Genomic DNA, 10,148 nt, shown 5'->3' with positions numbered 1-10,148 from the left:
GTGTTGGGTGTATGTGATTGGTGTGCGTGTGTGTTGGGATTGTGTGTGTGTTGGGAGTGTGTTTGTGTTGGGCGTGTGCATGTGTTGGAACAGTGTGTGTTTTGGGTTTGTGTGTGTGTTAGGAGTGTGCGTGAGTTGGAATTGTGTGTGTGTTCGGTGTATGTGTGTTGGGTGTGTGTGCATGTTGGGTGTGTGCCTGTGTTGAGTGTGTGTGTGTGTTGGGTGTATGTGTGTTGGGAGTGTGTGTGTGTGTTGGGTGTGTTTGTGTGTTGGGTGCGTTTGTGTGTTGGGTGTGTGTGTGTGTTGGGAGTGTATGTGTTTTGGGCATGTGTGTGTTGGGTGTGTGTGTTTGTGGGTGTGTGTGTGTGTTGGGAGTGTGTGTGTTGGGTGTGTGTGTGTTGGGAGTGTGTGTGTTGGGTGTATGTGTGTTGGGTGTGTGTGTGTTGGGAGTGTGTGTGTGTGTTGGGAGTATATGTGTGTTGGGAGTGTGTGTGTTTGTTGGGAGTATATGTGTGTTGGGAGTGTGTGTGCGTGTTGGGTTTGTGTGTGTTGGGTGTATGTGTTTGTTCGTGTGTGTTTTTTGGTTGTATGTTTGTGTGTTTGGAGTGTGTGTGTGTTGGGAGTGTGTGTGTGTTCCGTGTGTGTGTGTGTGTTGGGTGTATGTGTGTGTTGGGAGAGTGTCTGTGTTGGCAGAGTGTGTGTTTTGGGATGTGTGTGTTTTGGGATGTGTTTGTTTTGGGTATGTGTGTGTGTGTGTCGGGTGAGTGTCTGTGTTGAGTGTGTGTGTGTGTGTTGAGTGTGTGTGTGTGTGTTGGGTGTGTTTGTGTGTTGGGTGTGTGTGTGTGTGTTGGGAGTGTATGTGTTTTGGGCGTGTGTGTGTTGGGTGTGTGTGTGTGTTGGGAGTGTGTCTGTTGGGAGTATGTGTGTGTTGGGAGTGTGTGTGTGTGTGTGTTGGGTTTGTGTGTTGGGTGTGTGTGTTTGTTCGTGTGTGCTTTTTGATTGTATGTGTGTGTAGGGTGTGTGTGTGTTTGGAGTGTGTGTGTGTTGGGAGTGTGTGTGTGTTCCATGTGTGTGTGTGTTTGTTGGGTGTATGTGTGTGTTGGGAGTGTGTGTGTTTTGGCAGAGTGTGTGTTTTGTGAGTGTGTGTGTGTTTTGGGTATGTTTGTGTTTGTTGGGAGTGTGTTTGTGTCGGGTGTGTGTCTGTGTTGAGTGTGTGTGTGTGTTGGGGTGTGTGTGTGTGTTGGGTGTGTGTGTGTGTGTTGGGTGTGTGTGTGTGTTGGGTGTGTGTGTGTGTTGGAAGTGTGTGTGTGTTGTGAGTGTGTGTGTGTTGGTAGTGTGTGTGTGTGTTGGGAGTGTGTGTGTGTGTTGTGTGGTTGTGTTGGGAGTATGTGTGTGTTGGGAGTGTGTGTGTTGGCAGTGTGTGTGTGTTGGGAGTGTGTGTGGTTTGGGTATGTGTGTGTGTGCTGGGTGTATGTGTGTGTTGGGTGTGTGTGTCCATTGGATGTGTGTCGGCTGGGTGTGTATATGTGTTGGGTTTGTATGAGTGTGTTGTGTGTGTATTTGTGGTGGGACTGTGTGTGTGTTGGGTGTGCATGCTGGTGTGTGTGTGTGTGTGTGTGTGTGTGTGTGTGTGTGTGTGTGTGTGTGTTGGGAGTGTGTGTGTGTTGGGAGTGTGTCTGTGTTGGGAGTATGTGTGTGTTGGGAGTGTGTGTGTGTGTTGGGTTTGTGTGTGTTGGGTGTGTGTGTTTGTTCGTGTGTGTTTTTTGGTTGTTTGTGTGTGTAGGGTGTGTGTGTGTTTGGAGTGTGTGTATGTTGAGAGTGTGTGTGTGTTCCGTGTGTGTGTGTGTGTTGGGTGTATGTGTGTTCCGAGTGTGTGTGTGTTGGCAGTTTGTGTGTGTTGGGAGTGTGTGTTTTTGGTATGTGTGTTGGGGTGTGTGTGTGTGTGTTGGATGTGTGTGTGTGTGTTGGGTGTGTGTGTGTGTGTGTTGGGTGTGTGTGTTGGGAGTGTGTGTGTGTTGGCTGTGTGTGTGTGTGTGTTGTGAGTGTGTGTATTGGGAGTGTGTGTGTGTGTTGGCAGTGTTTGGGTGTTGGGAGTGTGTGTGTTTTGGGTATGTGTGTTGGCTGTGTGTGTGTGTTGTGTATGTGTGTCTTGGGTGTGTATGTGTTGTGTGTGTGTGTCTGTTGGGAGTGTTTGTGTGTTGGCTGTGTGTGTGTGATGTGTATGTGTGTGTTCGGTGTGTGTGTTGGGTATGCGTTTGTGTTGGGTGTGTTTGTGTGTGTTGGCAGTGTGTGTGTGTTGGGAGTGTGTGGGGTTTGGGTGTGTGTGTTTGTTGGGTGTATGTGTGTGTTGGGTGTGTGTGTTGGGCATGTGTGTGTGTGTTGGGTGTGTGTGTGTGTTGGATGTGTGTGTGTGTGTTGGGAGTGTGTTTGTGTGTTGCATGTGCGTGTGTTAGAGAGTGTGTGTGTTGGGTGTGTGTGTCCATTGGGTGTGTGTCGGCTGGGTGTGTGTATGTGTTGGGTTTGTGTGAGTGTGCTGTGTGTGTGTTTGTGTTGGGACTGTGTCTGTGTTGGGTGTGAATGTGTGTTGGGAGTGTGTGTGTGGGGTCTGTGTGTGTGTGTGTGTTGGGAGTGTGTGTGTGTTGGGAGTGTGTGTGTGTCTTGGGAGTGTGTGTATGTTGGGCGTGTGTGTGTGTTGGGCATGTGTGAGTGTTGTGTGCATTTGTGTGTTGGGAGTGTGTGTGTGTTGGGAGTGTGTGTGTGTTGAGGGCGTGTGTGTTGGGAGTGTGTGTGTTGGGAGTGTGTGTGTTGGGTATGTGTGTGTTGGGTATGTGTGTGTGTCTGTTGGGTGTGTGTGTCTGTTGGGTGTGTGTGTGTGTTGGGAGTGTTTGTGTGTTGGGTGTGTGTTTTGGGAGTGTGTGTGTTTGTGTGGTGTGTTGGGTGTATATTTGTGTTTGTGTGTGTGTTGTGTGTATGTGTGTGTTGGGAGTACATGTGTTGTGTGTGTGTGTGTTGGGAGTGTGTGTGTGTTCCGTGTTTTTTGGTGTTGGGTGTATGTGTGTGTTACGAGTGCATGTGTTGGGAGTGTGTGTGTGTTCATGTGTGTGTGTTGCGAGTGTGTGTGTGTTGTGTGTGTGTGTGTGTGTTGGGAGTGTGTGTGTGTTGGGAGTGTGTGTGTGTTGGGAGTGTGTGTGTGTGTTGGGAGTGTGTGTGTGTGTATTGTGTGTGTGCAAGAGTCATGAAAGTTTAAGAAAGAAAATACTTTAAAATATTGGTTAAATAGTATAATACATTTATTTACCTGACTGACGTATTGTATTGAGAAACCCCCTCTTTTCTTGTTACAATAGTGTAGGCTGAGTGACCCCCTTTATTCTTGCTACAATGGTACAGTCCTTAAGCTTGTCACATGGTATCCAGCCATTTCACAGCTCAAGCACCACGAGGTTGGAGAAGGCAGAAGCTTTGAGGGCTGGAGCAATACAGTTTTTGGCCGTGTGCGTTTAAACGTGTTTTGCTTTGTAATTCTGTTTGTAAGGTGTTACAGTAAACAGTTTAAAGATAAAGTTATGGTTTAGAACATTTTATTTCGACACGCGTCTACTCGTTGCTAAAGCCTCAAAGCTCAGTGGCTGCATGTTTGGAAATTACGAAGCGCCACTACATTCGTCAAAAACTAGCTCCCTAAGAAGGAAAGGACGGAATTGTTGGCGAACGTATATACATGAATGGTCACGGAGCCAGACGACAATATAAGAAAGTGAAGGTACAGTGACTGTTACTTGCCTTGTTCATTCTGTTGAGAAGCTAAATAAGAGCTGCGGGTAAAATGGCCGAGGCCTTATGGAGCCGTGAGGAGCTTCCCCCAGCCAGAAGGATTGTTGGCCAAAAGAGGGAAGTAAAGCTCACCCCAAAAACAATGGAAGAGAAGTTACATAGAAGCATAGGTGCAAGGAGGGCTAAATTAGCTCAGATAACTGGAAAAATGAAGATAATTGATTGTCTCATGGAAGATAATGCTAATATTAAGAAAGTTGAAGACATAATGCATTATGATTTCTCCAAGTTGCATGAAGAATTTAACGTACTCAATGAAGATGTATTAGTACTTCTGTCTGAAGAAGAGGGAAACGCTGATCAGCACAACTGGTTTGATCTTAAATCATCCAGCATTAAGGACTATGTCAAGGCCACAGAACAGTGGATGTTAAAGATTCATCAAGATGCTGATACAGCAGAGAAAGAGAAAGATGACGATGAAGTCGGACCAGATGATAGCATTTCAGAGACTTCAGCCAGACTGAGCAAAAATCGAAAAGAAGGTAGCTCTGTTTCTGGACACAGGTCAGTCGCTTCTACCACATGCTCGTCGCGACGCATGAGAGAGGAGGTTGAACAGGCAGCGTTGATGGCGCACGCAGCATCTTTAGTGGAGAAGCAAGCTCTTGAACGGGAAGAGGCCCAACTGCAGGCCCAACAGGCCCAACTGCAGGCGAAGGAAGAACAGCTGGAGCTAAAAACAGCTATTGCGGTCTCAGATGCCAAGTTGAGTGCGTATGAAGATTATGAAGGCTCACAGGATGGCATGAACGAATACTGCCAGTCAATGTTGTCACACAGAGTTGGATCCAGGGCACCTTCAAGAGTTAAAAGAGAGTCTGAAGGCCATCCCCTGGCATTACAGCGTGGAAGAGAGGCCTCTCCACTAACAGGAGCACATGATGCTACTCCAGACATCAGACGGTCTAGACTAGACCCTGCTGATGACCACTAGAGGCCTGAAGACATGGAGAAGCCTATACCGAGTGATGCAACGTCAGAACGAAATTACAGAGATGCTTGTAAAACAACAGAATCTGTTTCGACTCCCTCAAAGAGACATACCAGTGTTCCAAGGCGACCCACTCAAGTATAAGCCCTTCATCAGATCCTTCGAACAAGCCATTGACTCCAAAACAGAGAGCAGCAGTGATAAGTTGTACTACCTGGGACAGTACACCAGTGGTAAACCACAAGACCTGGTCAGAAGCTGTGAACACATGAGACCGGACCGGGGATACATAGAAGCCAGGAAGTTGCTGCAGGAGCACTATGGTAACGAGCTGAAGATAGCCACTGCATATATTGAAAAGGCTATCAAGTGGCCACAGATCAGATCGGAGGATGGGGAGGCATTGAACACATATGTTCTTTTTCTCATAGGATGTCGCAACACCATGGAGGATGCTGAATTCATGGAAGAGATGGACAATCCTACAACTATGAGAATCATCATCTCTAAGCTTCCTTACAGGATGAGAGAACAATGGAGAAGAACAGCCTTTGAGATAATGGAGAGATGGAAAAGTAGAGCCAGGTTTGCAGACTTAGTGAATTTCATAGACAAACAGGCTAAAATTGCTAGGGACCCATTGTTTGGAAACATCCAGGATGTCAGCCCAACTACTGATGGAAGAGTGAAAGCCAAGCCTGCTGAATCAAAGACTCTCAGGAAAGGTGGTTCCAGGGGAAGCAGCTTTGCAACTATCGTCACTCAGGCTGGGGAAGAAAAGTCTCAGAACTCATCTGCCAAAAAGAGCAGCACAGTGACGCCTGCTAATGCCTTTCAGAAGCCATGTTTATTCTGCCAGAAGAATCATACATTGGATTTCTGCAGTGACATCAAAGCACAGCCACATAAAGACAGAATCGAATTTCTGAAGTACAATGGCCTATGTTTTGGATGTCTCTCTCAGGGGCACCTGAGTAGAAACTGTAAGCAAAGAACAACATGCAGAGAGTGCACTCGGAAACATCCCAGTCTGCTGCATATCCACAAAGAAGAACAAGTCTCTAAGAAGAGTGAAGAAAACAATACTGACGAGAAGGTTGTTTCAAGTGCTCTGGTGTCGCTAGAACCAGAGACTTGTGGATTCACTGGGGCCAGTGACAGTGATTGTATTCTTGCCATCGTACCTGTAAAGATCAAGTCTAAGAGGAGTGAGAAGTTTGTGGAGACTTACGCCTTCATGGATCCAGGTAGTTCAGCAACGTTCTGCACAGAATCACTCATGCGACAGCTGAACGTTAGAGGCAGAAGAACAGAAATCCTATTACGCACCATGGGTTATGAGAAGTCAATGCAAAGTTATATCCTGTCAGACTTAGAAGTGTGTGGACTTGAAGAGAAGGACTTCATAGACTTGCCTAATGTTTTCACACAGAGGGAGATTCCTGTTAAAATAGGGAACTTAGCCCTGCAGAAGGATGTGGAGAGATGGCCTTACCTGGAAAAGGTGCGTCTTGTTGAGATACCGCGGTAAACGTGGGAGTCGAGACCAGAGTTGGTGAAACACAACTGCTTTAATCTACATCATGGCAAAGAGAGAGCTTGAAAAGCCCGCGCAACCACTTAAATACTCCCCAGACAGGAAGTGCTCCCGGCAGCCTGTCCCTGTGGGAAACAAGTTGGCGTAGGAAAGGGCCCCCGGCTGGGGGCGGCTGCTGCCGGCAGTATGCCTGCGTAAACTGTCCGTGCCGCCGTGAGCGGATTATGTCCAATGGTGGCGTGTCGCCACAGAGCTCCCCCCAGAATCCGCTTAGGAGGAGTGGACGAGTCGTGACGGTGGTCTAATGGTTCTGCCAGAGCGGCTCTGAGTGGTCGCCGGTCTAGTTGGTGGGGCCGGGCGGTTCGCCGCCGGCTGTGCTGGCTTGCTGGCGGGACGGCCTCCAGCTGGAGGTCGGGCCACGGGGACCTGTTCCCCTGGTTCTGTGTGTGCTGGGTTGAGCCAGTCGATGGAGACTGTTTCGACCCTGTCGCCGAGTCGCAGCTTGAAGACCTTGTCCCCGGTTTGTAGTACCTCATACGGTCCGTCGTACGGGGGTCGCAGGGGTCCGCGGTGCGCGTCGTGTCGCACGAAGGCGAAGCATGCCTGCTGTAAGTTTGGCGGGACGTGAGGTGCGAGTTTGCCGTGTCGGTTGACCGGAAGTGGGGCGAACTGTTGAGCGGAAGAGAAAGAGTTGAGCCGCTGCTCTTCGGCCGACCAAGGCATGGTAGCCTCCGGGAGGAATTTGCCTGGTACGCGCAGCGGTTGTCCATAGACTAACTCCGCTGCTGAGGACTGGAGGTCTTCCTTGACCGCGGTGCATAGGCCTAGTAGCACCCACGGTAGGCGGTCAGTCCAGGTACTGTCCTGCAGGCCGGTGCAAAGTGAGGCCTTGAGTGACCTGTGGAAGCGTTCACAAAGCCCGTTGGCCTGCGGGTGGTACGCCATGGTTTGGTGGAGCGTCACCCCGAGGTTGCGTGCTGTGGCCGTCCAGAGTTCGGAGGTGAACTGGGCGCCTCTGTCGGAGGTTATGTCGGCCGGTACGCCGAACCTCGCGACCCAGGTGTTAACGAACGCCCTGGCGATGTCGGCTGTGGTGGTGGAGGTCAGCGACACTGCCTCAAGCCAGCGTGTGTAGCGGTCGACCATCGTGAGGAGATAAGTTTGGCCTTGCGATGGCGGCAGAGGACCGACGATGTCGACGTGTACGTGGTCGAAGCGACGGCTGGGTACCTCGAAGTCTCCCAGGGGTGCTTTTGTGTGCAGCTGTACCATAGCCCGTTGGCAGGTGAGGCAGGAGGTGGCCCAAGTCCGAACATCTTTGCTGAGGCCGCGCCAGACGAAGCGCTGGGAGAGGAGTTTGACGGATGCGCGGGAACCCGGATGGGAGAGCCCGTGGAGCGCGTCGAAGATGCGGCGGCGCCAGGTTGCAGGGACGACCGGCCTGGGTTGGCCGAGTGAGACGTCTCAAGTGACTGCCATGGCTTCGGGCCCGTGCGCGACCTTGGCTAGGCGTAGCCCTGGCAGGCTGGTAGCCGCCGAGAGGACTTCTGGGTCCGTGAGCTGGGCCGCTGCTAGTTGCGCGTAGTTGACCGCGAGGTGATTCGCGCAGATGGCGGGACGGGAAAAGCAGTCGGCGACAACGTTGTCTCTACCGGAGACATGCTGGATGTCCGTGGTAAACTCGGACACGGCCGCGAGCTGGCGTTGCTGCCTAGCGGACCAGGATTCGGTGTGCTTGGGCATCGCGTATGTGAGCGGCTTGTGGTCCACGTACGCGGTAAAGGGACGGCCCTCCAGGAGGAACCTGAAATGGCGGACCGACAGGTGGAGCGCGAGGAGCTCGCGGTCGAAAGTAGAGTATTTGACCTCCGGGGGGCGCAGTTGGCGGCTATAGAAGGCAAGTGGCTGCCACTCGCCATTGACCCACTGCTCGAACACGGCTCCGACCGCATGGTCGGAGGCGTCGGTGGTGAGCGCGACCCGGGCATCAGCCCTCAGGTGCGTGAGCAGGGTAGCGTCGGCGAGCGCATTTTTGGTGGCGTCGAAGGCGGCTGACGTGTCAGTGGTCCAGGCTACGGCCATCTTGCCGGATTTACCTCGGAGGGAGTCGTATAGGGACTTCATGAGGGCTGCTGCTCTGGGGATGAACCTGTTGTAGAAGTTCACCATCCCGAGGAACTCCTGGAGGCCCGTGATGGTTTTGGGGCGGGGGAATTGCTGGATGGCCTGCACCTTGTTGGGCAGGGGGACGGCCCCAGCAGGGGTGATGTGGTGGCCGAGAAAATCGATCTTGGCTAGGCTGAATTGGCACTTCTCCGGGCTGAGGATGAGCCCGTGTTGGGCTAGGCGCCCGAACAGGATGCGAAGGTGTTCGAGGTGTTCCTGTTGGGAGGAGCTGACCACGAGAATGTCATCTAGATAGACGAATAGGACGTTCAGGTCCCGGAGGACTGAGTCCATAAGGCGCTGGAAAGCCTGGGCTGCATTCTTGAGGCCGAAGGGCATTCTCAGGAACTCGAACAGGCCGAATGGGGTGATGACGGCCGTTTTGGGGATGTCCGCGGGGTGTACGGGGACTTGGTGGTAACCGCGCACCAGGTCGACCTTGGAAAAGGCGGTTCGTCCGGCCAGTCGGGCCGAGAAGTCCTGGATGTGCGGCACCGGGTATCGGTCGGGGGTGGTGGCGTCGTTGAGGCGGCGGTAGTCCCTGCAGGGGCGCCAGCCTCCGCCGGGCTTGGGGGCGATATGGAGGGGCGAGGCCCAAGGGCTGCTGGAGCGGCGGATGATGCCGAGTTGCTCCATGGTGGTGAACGCGGCCCGCGCGATTTCCAGCTTGTCTAGGTTGAGTCTGCGGGCGTGGGCAGAGACCGGGGGGCCGGTGGTGGGGATATAGTGCTCCACACCGTGTTTGGCGGCTTTGGCCAAAAAGGTCGGGTTGGTGAGGGCGGGAAACTCGGCTAGAAGTGCCGAGTAGTCGTCCGTGGCTCTGGCGAGGCAGTAGGTCATCAGGCCGGCCGAACGAGCCGGGGTGAATGCGCCAGGGATGGGGGCCATAGTGTTGATGTCAACGAGGCGGTGCCTCGGAATGTCGACAAGGAGGCCGTGGGCGCGTAGGAAGTCGGCGCCGAGGAGTGGGCAGAGGACCTTGGCTGTGAGGAACTCCCAGCAGTAGCGGCAGCCTGCGAGGTCGAGTGTGACCATGCGGGTGCCGTATGTGCGGATGTCAGAGCCATTGGCTGCAGCCAGCGTGATACCCCGTGCGCCGCGTTGGATTTCGAGGGCGGAGGCGGGGGTGATGCTGTGCTGGGCTCCTGTATCGCACAGAAATTGGCGGTTGGTGCTGTTGTCGGTGACGTACAGTAGGGGCCCCTTTTGCCCCGCGGCCATCGTGGGGGCCGGTGCGGGGGGGGTTTGAAAGTGCACGGTGGCGTGCAGCGTTGGGCCCTAGTGCCAAAATGGGTGTGGTAGTAGCAGTGACCCGGAGTGGAAGGGCGGTCGGGCCTAGTGGGCCGGGGAGACCGCGTGGTCGTTGCCGTGAGGTCGGGCGCGACGTCGCGGGCAGTCTGCGCGGAGAGCAGCCGGTCGGCCTTTTCGGCTATCTCCTTCAGGTCCGTGGAGCCAGACTCCACAATGAGCGGGCGGATGCTGGCGGGGAGCTGCCGAATGAAAAGCGTGTGAAAGAGGGCGCCGGGGTTTTTGTCGTCCGAGAGGGACAGCATGTGGGAAAGCAGGTCCGACGGTGAAGCGTCACCAAGGCCTGGGAGGTCGAGGAGTTGGCAGTTGCGCTGGTAAGAGGGCGCCTGAAATTTTTTAAGAAGCGCGGCCTTCAGATGTTCGTACTTG

This window comes from Somniosus microcephalus, chromosome 12, assembly GCF_052327205.1.
Source record: "Somniosus microcephalus isolate GS21.2 chromosome 12, FLI_Smic_1.0, whole genome shotgun sequence".
Taxonomy (NCBI): Eukaryota; Metazoa; Chordata; class Chondrichthyes; order Squaliformes; family Somniosidae; genus Somniosus; species Somniosus microcephalus.
The sequence above is the reverse complement of the archived record's forward strand: the minus strand, read 5'-3'. Positions refer to the sequence as shown.